The sequence below is a fragment of the Lycorma delicatula genome, chromosome 7, assembly GCF_047948215.1.
Source record: "Lycorma delicatula isolate Av1 chromosome 7, ASM4794821v1, whole genome shotgun sequence".
Classification (NCBI taxonomy): Eukaryota; Metazoa; Arthropoda; class Insecta; order Hemiptera; family Fulgoridae; genus Lycorma; species Lycorma delicatula.
In genome coordinates, this window is record NC_134461.1 from 79,430,656 (window position 1) to 79,444,533 (window position 13,878).

General features: G+C 27.6%; 1 protein-coding gene across 1 annotated transcript in view; it reads left to right on the forward strand.

Annotated features, from left to right (window-relative positions):
• The window catches only part of LOC142328318 (uncharacterized), a 212,250-nt gene that overhangs the window by 154,230 nt on the left and 44,142 nt on the right, over positions 1–13,878 (forward strand). The window lies entirely within an intron of this gene.

The window sequence follows — 13,878 nt, forward strand, 5'->3', positions numbered from 1 at the left end:
CTGATCGGATCTCAGGTTCTTTACAAATAATACTGCTATAAAAGGATTTTCCTTTCCTTAGAGATCCCCAACGCAGATATTTGATGTTCAGAATCTAGTTTTTCCCCAAAAAATTAACCGTTACCAAACTAAAAAGTTATTCATATTGCTTTTATATATATTTTTCGACTCTAAAATAGGCCGCGTAATATTTTTAATTTGAATGGGTTCCTTTAAAAAATAAAATGATCATTTATGTACTTTTATATTTTCGACCATCACGTTAAGTTTTTCTTTTATCTAATCTGGTATCCTTTGAAAATTATGAAATATTAAGGTATGATATCATTTATTAAATTAATTAGCATCAAATTAATTCTCAGATAATTGTTATGAATTTTTTTAAATTAAAAATCGGATGTGGACACCACATTACTTCCTTGTACGCCTATTAAATTACATATACATATTTTTTTTTAAATGAAAAGTACATAAAATTTTATTTTATTAATAACTTCTGATATTTTTTCTTTTTTTTTTTATTGTCATTTTTTAATTATTATTTATCGTAATTTTTTTTACAATCAGAGGTAATTCATTAATAATTATTAATAAATATATATTAGTAAAATTAATCAATATATTTAAATTTAAAAAAATTATAAATAAGGAAATGAAGTCGGATTTAAACCGATGTACCTTCCCCTTGTAAGATCCAAATACTTCATTAATTAAAATTTTATTTTGCTATAACTCTAGAACCAATGAAAATAAGTACCACTTATTATACATCGTTGAAAAGCTCTCAGTGATGGCTTATTACGGCTAAATATCTGTTGGCCCTGACCTGCTAAATATCCCCGGAGGAGTAAAATATATATATATTATATAAACCCTCCTACATAATTATTTTTTTAATTTTTGTTATCGCCTTTAAACATTTATGAGAGATTTTTCTTCTTCAGAATCGATTTCATTATTTTCCATCTCAGATCGGTGCAGAAGGATATCTGTTACAATCGCGAAGCATAACTGCTTGTTAGCTATACTTTGAGGAATCTATAAAAACGTGCCGCTGCTCAGGTTCATGAACTTGCCCTAACCGTAATATAAGCACATCAATATTAGTACTAAGTAATTTTCCTCAGCAAAACTTTGCGAAAAATCTTGCTGTCTTTGATAGCTTGAGATTTTTAATTTTTTTAAAAAGTAAATTCATACCTTGCAATCTTCAGCCTAATAATTTAGCTTGATTTTTTTGATTAATTTAATTCTTACAGTCACTTAGCTCACCTTCTGATATAAGATGTGGCCACTGGATTGTAATTCAAATCTGAATTATGATTGTCTTCTTCTATAATTTCCTCTTCATTACTGTTTTTATGAAACAAGTTTTCAGGAACTTTGGGAACTATGTATATATATATATATTCAGGGCATTGTGGTAAAATAATGGAATAATCTTAAATAAAATTAGTTTTGTTTATTGACACCAACAGAGTGTCAATAAACACTCCGGATAGTCACTGGATTTACACCTATTTTCTTGAGTTAAAAATAGTTAAGGAAACGCCTCGCCAATCGATCGTTTTTTACCAGTTAAAAGGAAACTTAATTGAATATATGATACCATTTAATAAAATTAACTGCTAAATGTAGCAATTAAAGAAATTTATTAAATGAAAAGAGAAAGGTCTTTTATTAATTTACCTTTTAAAAAAATAAAATAAATAAATGATGTTATTGTTTAAATATAACCATTTATTTAACTGAAAATTATTCTTTCTTAACTTTTGTTATTATTATTATTATTATCATTATTGTTAAAAAGAGTTCAAACAACTTTCCCCCTTTATCTTTTCAAGAGCATTAAGCGTTAACAGCACAAAACAACAGCAAATGAAGCCGACTTGCCTCGGTAATATCAACGTCATGCATATAAATATATATATATATATATATATATATATATATATATATATATATTGACCCTCATCATATAATGCAAAAGGCTTTTCAATTGCATTTAGAGATGTGATGCCACTTTCTTATCTTTTCAATTAATATTATTGAATATATAAATCACAAAGTATTCCGTCTTCTTTTAATTTTTTCTTTCCATGATTTATTTATATTCTTTTCCTTCTTCCTTTGTTTTATAACGCATTATTTTTCTCATTTTTATGTTCTTATTTTTCATACGATTATTTTTATTATTACCTAACTTATCATTCCTCTAACATATCGTTAACGACTAGATATGTAACAATTCCATTTCTGGGAAAATATTTTTAAATAAATTAATGTTCCGCATAATTAGTTTCTAAATTCACGTTATATTAAACTGAAAATAGGTTTCAGGCCTTCATAGTGGATACAAGAATTCTAGACAATAGTTTTTTTTTTGGTCATTCTGATGAATAAAATCTAGGTTGTACTGCATCCAACGCGAATGGACAGCAACCTATAATTATTTTCGTGAGTAAAAATACCACGTTCAGGATCCCAACCAAAATAGCGAATTACCAGTTCATTGTATTACATCACTGATACTTCTTAGTTTTTTCAGTTAAATAAATTTAATTTTATTGTCAAGAATAATAATTTTTTTTTTGTAGTAGAATGTAATTTTTAAAATCTTTGAGATTTCTTATTTAGTCGTTATTATTAAAAAAAAAAAAATGCGCACTTACTACATAGGAATTTCCGTAGTAAATTTATTAGTACGAAATAGTAATAAGTTACGTCAGAGTAATATTATGTTAATTGTTTAAACGTAATTACCTCCAAATTCATTTTGGATACAGAGGCTCCTGAATAATCCGACCTCTGGTTAATATGAACTCAAAATGAGAAAATGTAAAAAAAAGATAATTTTACATTTGGTATTTTCCAAATCTACAATTTTTTACAATCTAAAAAATTTCAAAAAATTAAGTCGTGTGTTTATCAATTTTGCCGTGTGTTTATCACGTTCCTCTCTATATGATTTGTAATGTAATTAAAAAGTCAAAATTAAATACAGAAAATACCTTTTTTCCAAGACGTTTTTTCAAAATGATAATATAGTAGCGTTCTTAAAAAATTAATCTGAAAAATGTTGTGATTTCTCTTGCTGCGTAGGGTTTCGTTGAGAAGCCTTTAATTCGAGCATCGTGGAAAAACTTTGACCTTCTATGATTAAAGATAATGAAAATGTAGGCACTAAATAAACAATTATAAAGCGCGGTAAAAAATAACTAGAAAACTGTTAACCTTGAACCGGAGATAGCAAAAGAAGATTACGAACTGGATTAACGTAGACGCGAAATAATTTTTCCAACTTATATCCTACGATGACATTATTAAAGCGGCACGACAAGGGTTAGATGAAAATTATGATGAAATTGAAGTAAGAGCGAAGAGCGTAAAGCACGAAAAAGCAGTAAAATGTTTTAACGCTTGTATTCAGTTGGTAGCAGAGAACAACATTCCACTGCATAAACTACTTTTATTGGCTCAAATAAAAATGATGCAGTAGAAAAATCACTAACTTCAATGAAACAGACAAAAATCATCACTTTTTAAAGAACAATAATAAATGCATTTTTAAAAAGTAAATATCAGTACAGTATACTAAAAGTTTGTATACTAAAAGAAAGAGTTTCAGTACTTATTTCGACTTCGAAAACTCGCCTCGATACTCTATCCTGTACCTTTAAATTAAATCCGAATTTTTCGTAATCTGAACAGCCACGGATTTTTATTAGGTCGGATTATCCTGGAGCTTCTCTATTCTCTTTGTTTAGTACTGTCTACCTCTCTTAACTTCATTTTTTTATCATTTGACGCGTTTAGGAACCACTCCATTGTCAAAACTTATTGTACTAGTACAATAATTTTACATAAGGTCTTTATTATTTAGTACAATGAGTAGGCGTCAACAAGTGATAAAAAAATGATGCTAAGAAATGATAAAGAAATGATGCTGTATTGAACGTAGAAACTATAGTGATCTTAACAGAAAAGATAATAGTAATTATTATCTTAACAACAACAATTTCATTTTTGATATCTTGGATTCACCAGAGTGTCTTTTTATTTGAATTTTTATTTTATAAATGTATTTGTATTTTATAAATAGGCCCGTTATTACCACACGAGCACTTCAGCTGATTGGAAACGAAGTGAATTAAAGTCAAAGCCGTTCTTCATTACATTACATTACATTAACTAACTCCTTAGGTCACATCATTAAGATGCGAGTAAAACGACGCCTTACCTCTTACATAGGATACTTCAAATTTCCGTCCTATTATTGGCATCTACCTAGACCATATAATACATGAATATCGGTGTATTTTTACTGAGGATAGAAGCAGCTCATTATTTATCATCGATTTTGTATTGATCGGCTTAAATGTTAGGTGAAAAATAGTTTATCTTCTTAAAAATCTTACGATTACAAGTTATATAGCTCCCAAGAACAAGCGTAGGTTCTTGCCGGATCTACGAAGATTTGTAGCGTATGAAAGTATCAAAGTAAACTCTAGACCGTTAAACTAGAATCAGACTGGAAGGTAGTTTTCTTCTACGTACTCAGATATTTTAACATCTGTTAAAAGAAAAATATAAATAAAAATATCTTAAAAGAATGGGTGAATAAAATTTCATGTAATTTTAAATATTTTAAATAGATAAGAACTAAGCTTGATTATTCAGCCCATTACCGTGCTTTAGTAGTTAGAGCATTATTTTTATATCTACGCGATCAGATATTTTATCCATATTCCATGGATTATCTGCTAAATTTAACATTTTCTAATCGCATTAAGAGATTCTTTATTTTTCTGTTTAACCTCCGGAACCACCGTAAGGTATTACTTCAGAGGATGATATGTATGAATGTAAATGAAGTGTAGTCTTGTACAGTCTCAGGTCGACCGTTCCTGGGATGTGTGGTTAACTGACACACATTAAGAGGCTTAAAATTAATTAACCACACTTTGGTGATTGTAATATTATTTCAAGTTTTATATAAACAAAAAATTTAATAAAATATTACGAGTAAGTATACTTTTATAATATTTTCGCTCCTTTTGTCTTATCTGAATTAAGCGATATAAAATAATATTTTCAGGAATAAGAACTTCGCGTATGAGCGCAAAATCAGACCTGTTACTATTGTTGAAACTATTTTTTTTCAGATTATTTTAAAATCATCTTAAAATTTATTATTCTTACAAAAGATCATTTGGCATATTTTATTGTCCAGAAAAATTTTTATTTAAAAAATTTCATTTTGCTGAGAAGAAAAACTAAATAATTTTCTCTGTTAATAGTCGTAAATAGATTTATGTATCTTGCATCTATCTATCGTCACATGTTAAAAAGGAACATACGGAATTTCACCGTTTTCTTACAGTTGATGACTGTTAATTACGGTAAAGAAAAATTGTTACTGTTTCTCTTTTTTAAACAAAGTTAGAATTTTTATGAAATAATTTTAGGTAAAATTTTAACCATTATATTAACCTTTTTCCATCACAATGATCCGCGGTTGATTAGCGCTCCGCGAAAATATGTTGGTATCTGATTGCCTCCCTTCATATTCTTATGCTACCCTCTTGTGAAAAAAATTTCAAATTTTAACGATTATATTAAAATTAAAATTGTATTGAACGAAAAATGTACGCTATTTTATTTATTTTTTTATGATATTATTACTCTTAAGACGATTATTTAAAATAATTTTTCGACCTTCCTCAAAGTTCTTTTTCTCGTTTGATAAGTAGTAGTTAAAATTGATTTTTTAAAATAATTTTTATTTTTTCCTAACGTGTACGTTTCAATCTGTTCAAGTAGTGAACACCACTAGAACAACCCGGTGGGTTCTCAAATAGTGGACAATAAGCAACCCCCCTCCACCAATTCAATGAGATGAGAATGATATGTATGGCATGTAAATGAATTATAATCTTGTACAGAGTCAGGCCGACCATTACTGAAATGTATAGTTAATTTAGCCCCAGGGCAACCAAAGTACACCGGTATATACTGTATGGTATTCAAATCCGTACAAAAGCAATCAAGTTTTACTAGGATTTAAATCTGAGAACCTTCGACTCCAAAAATCAGCTGTTATACAATTGATTTGCGATGACGAGTTTACCACTAGACCTGCTCGGTTAGCTCTTTACATTTATACAAAATTATTTGTTTACAATAATTCATTTTATCTGATATAAGTTCAAGATTTATGTACAATATATATATATATATATATATATATATATATACATACATACATACATACATATATATATATTGTACATGAATGAAATATATATATATTTCTAATTTTATTACATAATTTGCACAATTTCAACAAATTATTTTTCATTATTAATCATTTAAAAAAAAATCTGATGTGGATAATACATGACTTCCTTGTACGCCTATTAAATTATATATACATAATTTTTTTAAATGAAAAGTACATAAAATTTTTGTTCACTAATAACTTCTGATATTTTTTCATACATTTTTTTGGTTTTATTGTTATTATTGAATTATTATTTATCGTAATTTTTTTTTACAATCAGAGTTTAATAATTATTAAAAAAACAATATATTTAAATTAAAAAAAAAGGATATGAAGTCGTATTTGAACCGATGCGCCTTCCCCTTGTAAGACCAAATATTTAATTACTTAAACTTTTATTTGGCTATAACTCTTGAACCAATGAAAATAAGTACCACTTAAGATATATCGTTGAAAAATTCTCAATGAGGGCTTATTACTGCAGTTAAAAAAAAGGCCAAAATCCTATTTTTTGGGGATTTTGGGCTTTTTTGGACACTTTTGTTCCAGTCGAAATCAATTAAAAGAGAAGGTGCACAACTAGATGTTACACTAGTGAAAAAAGATTTTATGTACTTTTAAAAATGTGTATATGTAACTTAATAGACGTACAAGGAAGTCATGTGGTATCCACATCAAATTTTTTTTTTTTTATTATTATTTAAGTATTCAATTGTTTAAGCGAAAAAATGGTGTGGCGAAGTTTTATATGGTAAAAACTGTGATTTCTACTTAGCAGAATGGACATATATGGATTGAAGAATAAATTAATTCAGTATTTTCATTTGTATTAAGTAATCATCCATTTTAATTTAATGATAATTAAGTAACTAAACTAAAAAAAAAAAAGTAAACTTAAACCACATTTTAAATTCCATACTCTGCTCCAGTAACAGTTCATTCTGTATTTAATAAATAATGAATATTCATTAAATTTCTCTCTTTATTTGTTAATGACATAACTTAGGAAAATAATGTGAAATATTTTGAAAACATTATTATGGTTACATAGGATTTTCTTCTTTAAATAATAATAACAACAATAATTAAAGATCATATTCCTTTACTTTTCTTCTTTTTTTTACAACCTTTCAAACATTTTTTACGGATAACTTTTTTCCTTTAACTATTTATTTCTTTGTTTAATGTTCCTCTTATTTAAATATTGAAGAAGTAGAGAATAGCATATAGAATTTATTTTCAAAGTTATTTGCCGGATAATGATTACTTACATAAGTTAATAGCATAGTCTATTATGCTCAAAACGTTTACTGTTGTTATGTTAATAGTTTGTACTCGTACATTACTTTCACTAAAAAGTTTGTTGGTTAGTAATGTTTAAAGGTTAAATTTTTACTTTTTTTTAAAATCAAATTAATTTTTTAATTTTTACGACTAGTAAATAGATATTTCGTATAAATTAGTACGATACTAGATTAATTAATATTTAACTTTTAAATAGAAATTTAAACAAAATGGAAGGGAAACACAGAATTATAAAATCAAGGATAGATAAATAAAATATATCTATAAAAGGTGTCTCAGTAAGAACCGGTATTTTAAATTACGTACCATTTTACAAAATTCAACAAATACTCCTAAAGTTGAAGAACAAAATTCGCCGCTGTATTAAAGATATTGACTTACAGACATGTGACTATGTACTTGAAAATATTTTTAAAAGAGTGCCGATGGAGCCATGGCATTCATTTTTTTGATATAGTATTCCATATATAGCCTCTAATTTTATTTTATATTTCAATAAAAATATTAAATATTGTTGATAAAAAATGAGTTTTCCTTAATTAAAATATAGAGATACCTTTATAAAAGGCATTTTTTTTAGATTTAAATTCTTGTAGATTTAAAACCGTACTTGTAGAATAGGATATTTAAATCCACCGGGTTGGTCTAGTGGTGAACTCGTCATCACAAATCAACTGATTTTGAAGTCAAGAGTTCTTAAGTTCAAATCCTAGTAAAATGGATTTCCAAGTCTGTGTTTTTGGCATTTCTAGTGTGAGTTTCAATCAACCACCCATCTCAGGAATGGCCGACCTGAGACTGTACAAGACTACATTTCATTTACATTCATACATATCATCCTTATTCATCGTCTGAAATAATAGCTTACGGTGGTTCCGGAGGCAGAAAAAGAGAGAATGAGAATGCTAAGAAAAATTATTTTTTAGTTTTACTAACTGTTGTACCCGGCTTCACCCGGACGCTAAATCATATTTTCCTGCCGCTAAAATGAACACTTGTAATTCAAATAACAATAGTTTCACTGTTATGTTGTCGTCTACATTTAAGGGATCGTACGAATTAGTTATTTATAAAATAACTCTAGGATGATGTTGTCTGGTCTAGTAAAGTAGAGCTTTTCTTTCACGGCGGTCCATCGTGCGATTATGATATTACGCCATCGCATAAAAATAGTCTTTTTCTAAAAGTCTGTGGCAGAATTTATGGAATTATCGTTTTGGTATACCTTTTTCTCTAGTTTTCTGAGTTTAGGAAAGAGATTAAATACAGTTATTTCTATTTCTCAAATGCTTAAAAAGTTAACCTTTTTTACAAAAGTATTTTCATTTTTCTTGATTTTCTTACAGTTAAAATATTTTTTCAAGAAATCCTGTACAGAATGATGAAAACACGTAAAAATCCGTTTAGAGTTCTCCAGGGTTAAAGTATTAGTTAGGAGAGTACTTCCAATGTTATTGTATGTGTAGATTATGTTATAAAATTAGAATTTAGGATGGTGATCAGGTTTGCAAATTTTCACTTTATAAATAATAATTAATGTAAACATATGAGGGATCCAATATGGAGGAAATTAAAAAAAATCTTACACCTTCTTATATAAATAAATCGTTTAATTTTGTTCGTTTTTGATGTTAACTTGAAGTTTTCTAGAAGATTATGATGTCCCATTTGAAGACCAAAATCATAGGCACCTTCTTCTTCCTCTCTTATCTTCTAGTTTCCTGGGTTGGGCAATGAATCCTTTTACTGCCATCTCGTTCTATCCCTTTATCATTTGTATACCCTTTTCATTTGTACATCCCTACTATATATATAATATTATCATATTTTATGAAGTTACTATTTCTTCGGCCTACCTTGATGGATTTTCCCAATTTGTCTCCTAATTCAACATTTTCAGTGCTTGTTTTTGTTCTATTATTTTCTTTATATTGGTATTTACCCCCTATCCTATCCATTATTCTTTCTATATTTATAAAAGCCTTTACTATAAAATAAAGCCTTTCCTCACTCGATCTCTCTTTGTCTTGTGTTTATCATGCTTTTACTTTCCTGGTATCATAGCTCTAAAGCTACACTGCAAGAAGGAATGTATGGTTATCAGTAAAATATTGGGTATGGTTTTTTTTGCATTTTTCGACGTTTCATGACTCAGGGATCCCAAAAAACAAAAAAATTGGGAGTAATGTTCGTACGTATGTACATACGTACAGCTTCAGTCGTGTTCGTACGTATGTACATACCTACAAACACGTCTAAAGCTTAATAACCTTTGACTGGATAAACCGATTTTAATGAAATTTATCATAGAAACTAGTGTATAAGGGGAAATTTGTTGGTAAAAATCTGGAGTGGTAAAATATATATCCAGGGGATAGGGTAGATAGTTTCTTTGGGGACGATTTTCTCAAACTTTTGCAAACATTACCCCACTTTATATTAAGCTCAGTACATGCGTACATATTTATCTTTCTGTTTAAAAAAAATTTGCCCCTAAATTCTCCCTTTCCCCAAAAATCGAAAAAAGCGTAAATAAAATCTTTTTATTTACTGTATATTTTTAATGGAAGTTTTTGAATTATCGATTAAAATATTGCCTTTTTGGAATTTTTTAATGTTTTTTCATGTTCTATTATTTTTCCACTATAATGAATAAATAACCAGTGCTAAGAAAGCATAATAATTTTGTTGTCAACTTTTTTACTAGTCTTTTTAGTAAATGTTCATTAGGTCTTATTATAATTCCTTTTATTTTTTTTTATATAATAGTTATTTTTAATTATCACTATGTATTCATAACTATATAAAACTGAATACTTGGTATCAAAATCGGAAGGTTTTAGGTTTAACCTACGTCAGGGTTGATATTTTTCATCCGATACAAAAATATAATTTATCATTAAGAATCTATAATTGGGTGTTAATTAATTTTTCAGGAATAAAGAAATGGAAATATTTATTTTAATTGTACAATTATAATTAATACATAAAGTTTGTTTAATAAAATGGGTTAGTTAATTTACCGGAATCATGAATAAACATTAAAAATCCTGCACATTTTGGCGACCGGTATATTTCTTCTTTTTTTCAGTAAAGTGGTATTCACTTTAAATTCAGTACTTGTTTTGTACAAAGAATAGACAGACATCACCTGCATTTCGGTGCGTAAGCACGGAATGCTAATGTATAGTAGTACTGTGAAGAAGGCAGCTAAAAAATTACATCACACCTCACTTCTTCCAGTATGCCCGGTAAGGGATTAATTTTTAGAATGGTTGTATCATTTAACAGACAATAGGATACACTTTTAATAGGAAGAAAGAAATTAAAGAGGATTTACTGGTAAAAAAAAATTTGAATGAATGATTCAACAAAAAAAATTGTTTATTTGTTGACAGTAAAATACGTGTTAATTTTTTTCTATTGTATTTACTATAGACCTGAAAAAAAACAATAAACAGATTTGTATCATTCATTGTATATTTTCTAGTGCAAATCATTATTAAAGATGTTGCAACATTATAACAAAGGTTATATTAACAATAATGATTGCCCATTCATTTCATTTATTAACAATTACAAAAGGGTGCAGTGAGAAAATTCCTACGCTTTTATGTAAATTGATTCCTGTTACAGAACTACATATAACAATAATAAATTATGAGAAATTACTTGTTATCTTAAGCTTTATCTTTAAAGTAAATAAAATTTTATGTACTTAAAATGGTAGTCAGTATAATAACTGGTTTTAGTTCGTCAATCCTTTACATTTCATCTTCCCAATTTATTTACTTATGTATATTTTTTCCTATTTTTTTTTACAGCTCATAAAATACATATTTATATTTCTCAAGCTTATTAAAACGAAATGAAATTTTGATAAGGAAATAATTTAATATTATATATAGAATACAATAACTGGTTGTATGTTAAAAGTTTTAGTAGTGAAAAAAATATTTTTCCTTTTTATCAAAAACCATGCTCATACTATGTTTAATACGTACAATGAACGTAATTCGAGTTATATGAACTGAAGTCACATTTTACAATTGTATGCCATTCGTTTTCTGTTGTTTATATCCTATGAAAGCCAGATATATCCCAGAAACCTTTGTTTAATTTCTTTTTACTTCCTTGTACGAAATAAATTAAGTATTGTGATCGCGAAAAATTTCGATGTTTAGATTTCAACGGAAATATCCGTTTTGACCATCCCTGAATCCATTTTCACTAGTTTCGGCAGGACGTCTGTACGTATGTGCGTATGTATCTCGCATAACTCAAAAACGATTAGCCGTAGGATGTTGAAATTTTGAATTTAGGACTGTTGTAAAATCAAGTTGTGCAACTCTTAATTGCAATCGACTGAATCATAAGTGTCCAAAAAAATCAAAAATCCCAAAAAATTAGAATTTTGGACTTGTTATTAACAGAAGTAATATGCCCTCATTGAGAACTTATCAACAATATATATATATATATATATATATATATATATATATGACTTTCATTGGTTCCAGAATTATAGCAAAATAAATTTTTTATTATTTTAATTTTAATTCCGTTTTCATCATTTCACTGCGACATATATATATATATATATATATATATATATACTCGTATGTATATAATAAGTCATATTCTACTTAAAAATATTATCTTTATTAATTGTTGGGTTAACCAATCAACTATACAAACTTATAAATTAAATTCACTACGTTTCACTTGGAATTCTCTAAGCTTCCTCAGGTGACAATACACATTCATACAAAATTCTCTTACATACTGTATGTACAGTATGTAAGATTATAGTATGAAATGTATGTACAGTATTTTCTTACATACATACAGTATGTAAAAGAACTTTGTATGATGTGTGTATGAATTGCATTGTCACCTGTGGAAGCTTAAAAAATTCTAAGTGAAACGTAGTGAATTTAATTTATAAATTTGTATAGTTGATTGGTTAACCGAAGAGAATAATAAAGGTAATATTTTTAAGTAAAATATGTCTTGTTATTATATTTAATTCTATTCAATCCAGGAAAATAAACTTAGGTAAATTACATTTAAGTTAATATTCATATATATATATATATATATATATAATTCATGTACATACATATTCATATATATGTATAATTCATTCCTTCAAAAGAAAGCTGTACGAATTATCTTAGGTAATTCCAATCGAGGAGATTACAAATTTCTTTTTAGCAAACTAAATGTATTTACGATATGATTAAAGATTTATATATTCAAAGATTTACATAACCGTTGTAATTTTATATTCTGTTAAGTATTTATCTTATATTATGATTCAAGCAGATAACCATAATTATCAAATGCATCATAAAAAAAGGAAAATGACAATTTAATAAAAAACAAATGCAACAATTTTTTTTCTATTTTTAATATGTACGTTTTAATCTGTTCAACTTGCAAACAATTCTATATACCCAAACAATCCATCCCCATAGCCCACTGAGTTAAGGATACGTAAATAAGATGTAGTCTTGTACTCCAACACAGGCCGACCATTCCTGAGATGTGTGATTAATTAAACCCCAACTACAAAGTAAACCGGTGTCCGCTGTCTAATATTTAAATCCAAATAAAAGTGACTTACTTTTATCATGATTTCAACCTTAGAAACTTCGATTTCGAAAATCAACAGTTACACAGCTGATCTATGATGACGTTTTTACCAATTAAATTATTTAAAAATGTTTTTTTTTTTAAGAAAATGTATTTTACACAAATGTTTGGTTGATTACTGGTAAATATAAGTAATGTAAAAGTTATTCTTTTATTACTTCATCATTTTTAGGGTAAAAACATTATTTGATCGAGGGGGTCCAATCGGACCCAATCTTTTTTTTATAAAAAAACTGTAATAGTTCAAGTTGGTTATAAAGTGTTTTTACCTCGTACAAGGAATTATTGTAATAGCAAAAATTTTCGTCGTAATAGGTGCAAGTTAGTTAAAAAATGTGTTTTTACTTCGTACAAGGAAGTACTGTAACCACAAAAAATGTCGGTTTTCATATTTCAACGGAAATATCCATTTTGACCATCCTTGAATCCATTTTGATCAGTTTCGGCGTTACGTCTGTATCTCGCGTAACTCAAAAACGATTAACCATAGGATGTTGAAATTTTGGATTTAGAATTGTTGTAACATCTAATTGTGCACCTCCTCTTTTGATTGCAATCAACTGGACCAAAAGTGTCCAAAAAAGTCCAAAATCCCAAAAACTTTGGATTTTTTACTTTTTGTTAACTGCAGT